A 6,035-nucleotide genomic window follows, 5' to 3' on the forward strand; every position below is an offset into this window, starting at 1 on the left:
AGAGAGAGAGAAAATATGCAGGTACCCATATAAGTGTGTGTGTGTGTATGTGTGTATATGCAAGTACCCATGCAAGTATGTGTGTGTGTATGTGTATGCAGGCACCCATGAAAGTGTGTGTGTGTGTTGTGTATGCAGGCACCCATACAAGTGTGTGTGTGTGTCTGTGTGTATCTGTGTGTGTGTGTGTGCAGGTGCCCAAGCAAGTGTGTGTGTATGTTAGCAGGTACCCCATGCAAGTATGTGTGTGTGTGTGTGTTGGGTGACATGCCCCAGACACTGTGCACCTTATTTTTTGAGCCAGGATCTCTCACTGGTCTGGTACTCACTAGTTAATTTGTTAGGCCAGCAGACCCTAAGGATCCACTTGTCTCTGCCTCCCAGCAAGCAGATGTGTACTACGGTGTTGGCCAGGGTTCTTTTTATGTGGGTTCTAGGAATCAAGCTCAAGTTCTCATGCTTGCAAGACAAGCATTTTACTAAATAAACTATCTCCCCAGCTCCAAAGACTGAGTTTTGGAAATGCCAGAAAGTCTCTTTATGTTCCTTTCTTTCTGTCTTTCTTTTTCTTCCCATCTCTGTCTGACTCTGCATCTGTGTCTCTCTCCATCTCTGTATCTCTTCTTTTCTGTGTGTATTGCTGTGTCTCTTACTGTCTATCTCTGTATCTCTCTATGACTCTTTTATCTCCCCCTCTCTGTTTCTATCTTTTGTCTATCTCTGTCTCTGTGTGTCTCTCTGCCCCTCTGCCTGTCTCTCTGTCTGTGTATGTGTCTGTCTAGCTCTCTTTTGTCTATCTCTAGCTCTCTGTCTGTGTGTGTGTGTCTGTGTGTGTGTATGTGTGTCTGTGTGTGTGTGTGTCTGTGTGTGTGTGTCTTTCTCACTCTCTCTGCCCCCCCACCCTCCCTCTTCTCTTCTCACCTTTTAACAAGGAAAATTATTGCTTTGAAAAACCAGATGGGTTTGAGTTGCTCCACCACCCGCTGCCTCAGGGATGTTGGAGATCGCATTTGGTGGCTTATTGGTTCCAATGCCTTCCAAACCCTTGTGGCCTCTACAAAAGAGGAGGCAGCTGTGAGCAGGCGAGGAACCTCCCTGCACTGCCTGCTGACAGGGAGGTGATGGCAAAGGGTGGGTGGATCTGGAGGCACTTCTCAGGTGATGCAAAAGAGCTCCTGGCAGTTTCCATCCTCCAGGTGCAGCTCTGAAACCGAACTGGCTGCTGTTCAGCTGAGCCCTTGCCACCGTGAGAGCAGCAGATCAGGCCAGGACGCGCTTCCGAGGCCAGTATAATGCCGTTGAGAGAGAGGCACACAAAGTTTCGGCTAGGAAACAGCCCAAGCCGGTAGTTCACCCCTTTGCAAACTGTTGTAGGTCAACTGACACTCACCCAACCCCACTGCAAAGAGGGCACCAGATTGGGGAGGAGTGCGAATCCAGAGGCATTCAGGTAACATTTTCTGAGTACTGAAAAATAATCAGTATACTGGAAGTGGAGATGTATGTTGTCAGACACATGATAACAACAAAATAGGGGTTATGCAAAACATTAAACACTGGAACAGCAGAACTAGCATATAATCCAGTATTTTCTCATTTCTGTCTTTGCCAAAGCAAAAGACCCAATGTTTTTAAAAATAAGCTTAGTGTGAGTGTGCGTGTGTGTGTGTGTGTGTGTGTGTGTGCACACTGTATAATGTGTTTGTGTAGGCCTGCATCCCAGGCTACACACGTGGAGGCCAGAGGACAGTTTTACAGTTAGTTCTCTTCTCTGGCCTTTGCTTTACTCTAGGGGTTGAACCTAACTAAGTCCCACAGATTCTAACATGCTGACCCCAAAGCCAGAATCCTAAGGAAATGTCTTCTATGTTCATTGTGCCATCAGTCACTGCACCACATGGTTCTACTCAAAGTCTGAGTTTATTAGAAGTGTAATAACAAAATCCCGCAAGCTGGGTGGTTTAAACAACAAAAAAGTATTGTTCCGGCCTTACAATTCTGAAGGTCCAGGTCCGAGATTACGACAGCAGCAGGATTCGTTCCTCCCAAGGCCCCTTTCTGCAGACTGTGAATGGGTGAATACATAATGAAAACAGGGTACATTTGCAGGGTAGAATATTACTCACTAGAGAAAAATGGGAGTGGCAAATGTCCTTATTATGTAAAGACATGGCTCATGCTGGACTGGACTGCTCCCTAAGGGTCTTGTTTTAGCTTGATTTTCTCTTTAAAGACTCCACCTCCAAATATCCATTCTGAACCAAGGCTTACAGCTTTGCCATGCTAGCTCAGAAGGACTCAATTCAACCCAACACATAACCCGCCTTCTTACTCTGTGAAAGCTCAGCTTTCAATTCCCTAATGATCCATTAGGAATTTAACATGAATTGAGGGATGCGCGATTCATTTTACATTGCCAAATAAGAAGACTTCACGCTACAAAAGCAGGGTTCCGGCTAGATTGGACCTGCAGACTGCAGGATGCTCCCTGATTGACAGGGTTTAGTGAGGCTCTTGGATTTTACAGAGAAAAGGAAGAGTAAAGACCAAAGGAGAGCAAGATCCATGCAAAATCACCCAGGAGTATGCATCACCAATCCACGGTACCCAGAGTTTAAAGTGTGAGGACTCTGGTGTGTGTTTCAGGATATGTGGTGGTGGTGGTGGGGTTGCAGGGAAAGCAAAGATAGGGGAGTCGAGGCTTGCGAAGCTCCCCAGAATGTTCTTGGTCAAGGCTTGCTGCAGAAGCAGATTGAATGATGACCTAGAGATGTGAAGAACTTCCCGATGATCTCCTCTTCACCTACATGTTGGCACAGGTCACACTGATATTTGTCTATTTTCCATTGCAACAAGAAAAACACCCTGAGGTGGGTATCCTGTGAGGGAAAAGGTTTATTTAGTTTAGTTTTGGAGGATGACAATTCAAGACTTAGTCAGTGTCTCCTCTTATAGCCTTTGTGACAGACTGTGTTAGGGTGGCAGAGCCATGCCTGACAAGACTAGGAGCAAGAGAAGGACTCAATAGGCGGAGCTTCTCTCTTGGAGCACAAATTCAGGGTCTAATAAGAAATGCAGTAGCTTTTCCCAAAGGCTCACCCCTCATCCCCCAATGACTTAATCACCTTCCACTAGCTCCTACCTCTTAAAGGTCCCATTAGGTGCCTTTTAGAACACCACAAGTGTGTACACATACCCAACCCATATCCAAACCATGGCAGCAACTGTCTGAAGTATGCTTCCTCTCATGTCCCTGAAGTGTCTACTACCTGACCTTCTCTCCATCACTGTGAATATAGTTCCGATGTTCTCTGTTATTGCTTTCTGTTAGAATGTTTCAGCTCCATGTATGGATCTTAAAATGGATTTTAAGATCTGGGATCTTAAAATGCTCAACCTGAATCCCCAGCCTGCCCACTCCTAAGAGCAGCCTATGCCCACTTCTAACTAGAAGTTCCCAACTCCGTCCCCAGCATTCCACTGGGGACTCATCTAAAGTCACGCGGGATCACTTTTGCTTCCTTTGCTGCTAAATCTAATAGCCACTCTGGGTTGCTCTGTTCATCATGTAAACTGCAGGCCACTCCCCTCTAATTCCCCTCCTTCTGCCTGGAAGACAGGCTCAACCACAAGCATTGCTTATAGGATAACCACCTCTGGTATAGGTTGAACTGTTTCATCAAAAGCTATGTTGAATCCTTGATGACTAGTGTCTATGAATATGACCTTATTTGGAACAAAGTCTTTGTGAATGTAAGGCCGGGTCGGGGAGGGGCATCCTTAACTCTAACCCAGTATGACTTGGACACAGACTCACAGGAAGAATGTCACGTAAAGATAAAGACAAAGCAGGAAAGCAGCCATGTGAAGAGGCAGAGGGAGGTGTGATGCCCACTCAAGAGAGGTAAGACAGGGTTTTGAAGGAACCAATATGATCAATACCTCAGCTGAGATATCCAGATTCCAGAACGCCCAGACAAGAAATTTTTCTTGTTTAAGCTGTCTAGCCTGTCGATCATTTGTTGAAGCAATTCTGGACATCAGTAGTTTTTTTAAATTACAATAAAAATAAAAGATGCTGGCTACCTAAACTTTCTTCCTCACTCTGTCCCAGAGAGTCTCTTACAGTCCAGTTTTATGTAACACCACGGGCTACAGGCATGTCAGCCTTCAATTCCCCCTTGAAATCCTATACACACTGAGCTCCATGAATTAAGATCCAGTTGGCATCGTCTTCTGATACTGTATAGTATATGTTTATCAAATTACTTATGGATGATGCCCTTCCTCTTCATGATGCTGCGGAATCTAGTCCCTGAATCCTCACTTCACTCACTGCCCAGATCTCTGTCCCTTTAAAGCCACCAAAGAGTCACTTTTTCTCAGGGTGATGTTTAGAATTTAGCAAACATGTAATATGCAAAATGTGAGAACTGGTATTCTAGAACATTAGGGGCAGTAAGCTGAATCAACAGGTTAGGGTGCCTGTAGCCGGGCCTGAGAATCTACGTCAAGCAAGCCTAGGGACTCCATGAGGTGGAAAGAGAGAATCAACTTCTACAATCTGTCCTCTGACACCCCCAGCACACACACATAAACACACACGTGCACACTCCCATACTGTGGCACACACACTGAATGAATGAATTAAAAGTACAGAATCTGAAGATTCCCATCCACTTGGATTCATTAACTACTTACTGTATCAGGGATGTCAGATTTATTATCTTACTTAATCCTCCCAATCATCTTGGCAAGATAGATTACCACTATTTCTGGCCCTATTTTGCACATGAAGAAGTAAGAGCTTTGGAGGGATCCATCTCCCAGCCAAAGAAGTCGCGGGGGATGAGAATCAAACATGCACACTGGCTGTGAACCCTGCAATGGAGAGATTTGCTGCTATCCACAGTGATTTCTGATGCATTGGAGAAAAGTTGAAGTCTTCCTCCCGGCCTTCCCTACCATCCTTTATAGGATGCAAAGTGAGGTCACTAGGATTTGATGTGCGGCTCTCTGTGCATTTGTTGAAACGTGTTCTCGAGAGAATGGTCTGGGTTTATCAGCTCAGCTAAAGTTTTGCTCATGAAGGCAGGCTTCCAGAAGTCTAAGGCACAGGCTGGGAAGATGATGCAGAGGTAGCCCCAGAAAACACCTGGCCTGAGCAGATCCACAGCCACCTAATGCCCTCTTCTAAAGTGGTCAAGCATGTGACCCCATGACTTGCTTTGGAGCCAAATGAAATGTTCCTCTCCACCCTGTGGTCTTTTTATAGCATGCCTGGAATAAAGACACAGTGATCTATCTGCCTCTGACACCTGTGGCTTATTTGGCTGGAAGACACATCATGAAAGACAGTGGGGTGGGATTCTGGGACCTTGTTATTGAAAAGTGATCTACATGCACTAGATAAAATATCAAGACCCGACTGGACATGCAATTCGATTGCTCTCTCGGTACTTACTTTCTGATAGATATTGGGATTTAGACTGAATTCACACATACATACACACACACACACACACACACACACACACACACACACACTTTTTAACCTCACCCAGTCACTTTCTGTCCAATGCTTTGGTGACACTTCCTGTTTTCCCAGTCAACCAGCAAAACTGCTCTTCTCTTTCTCTTTGCACCCTTCAAGAAGGAGCTTAAGTGTCACTTTCTCAGGGAAGCCTTTCTTTCATTCCCTCATCCTTAACCAAGCACCCCACTTCTCACTTCAGGACCATAGAGGAAACCATCCTACCCTTGGCTGCTTCAAAAACCACATGAGAACAGGTTTCTGAGCCCTGTGGGTGGGAAGAGAGGCTGGTTCCCAGACCTGCATTGGGCTTGGAAGCTTGCAGAAACAGGCCCCCTCCCCCAAGTGTGGAAAGTACCCACTGCAGTGTGAACCAGGCTCCCTCCCACTGGATGCCTGCAGCTGCGCAGCTTATAAGCTTGTTGCCCCGGTTCTTCTTTTATTTTCTTTCTTGCCTCCCTGGTCTGTGGTGTGTGTGTGTGTGTGTGTGTGTGTGTGTGTG

The sequence above is a fragment of the Microtus ochrogaster genome, chromosome 16, assembly GCF_000317375.1.
Source record: "Microtus ochrogaster isolate Prairie Vole_2 chromosome 16, MicOch1.0, whole genome shotgun sequence".
Classification (NCBI taxonomy): Eukaryota; Metazoa; Chordata; class Mammalia; order Rodentia; family Cricetidae; genus Microtus; species Microtus ochrogaster.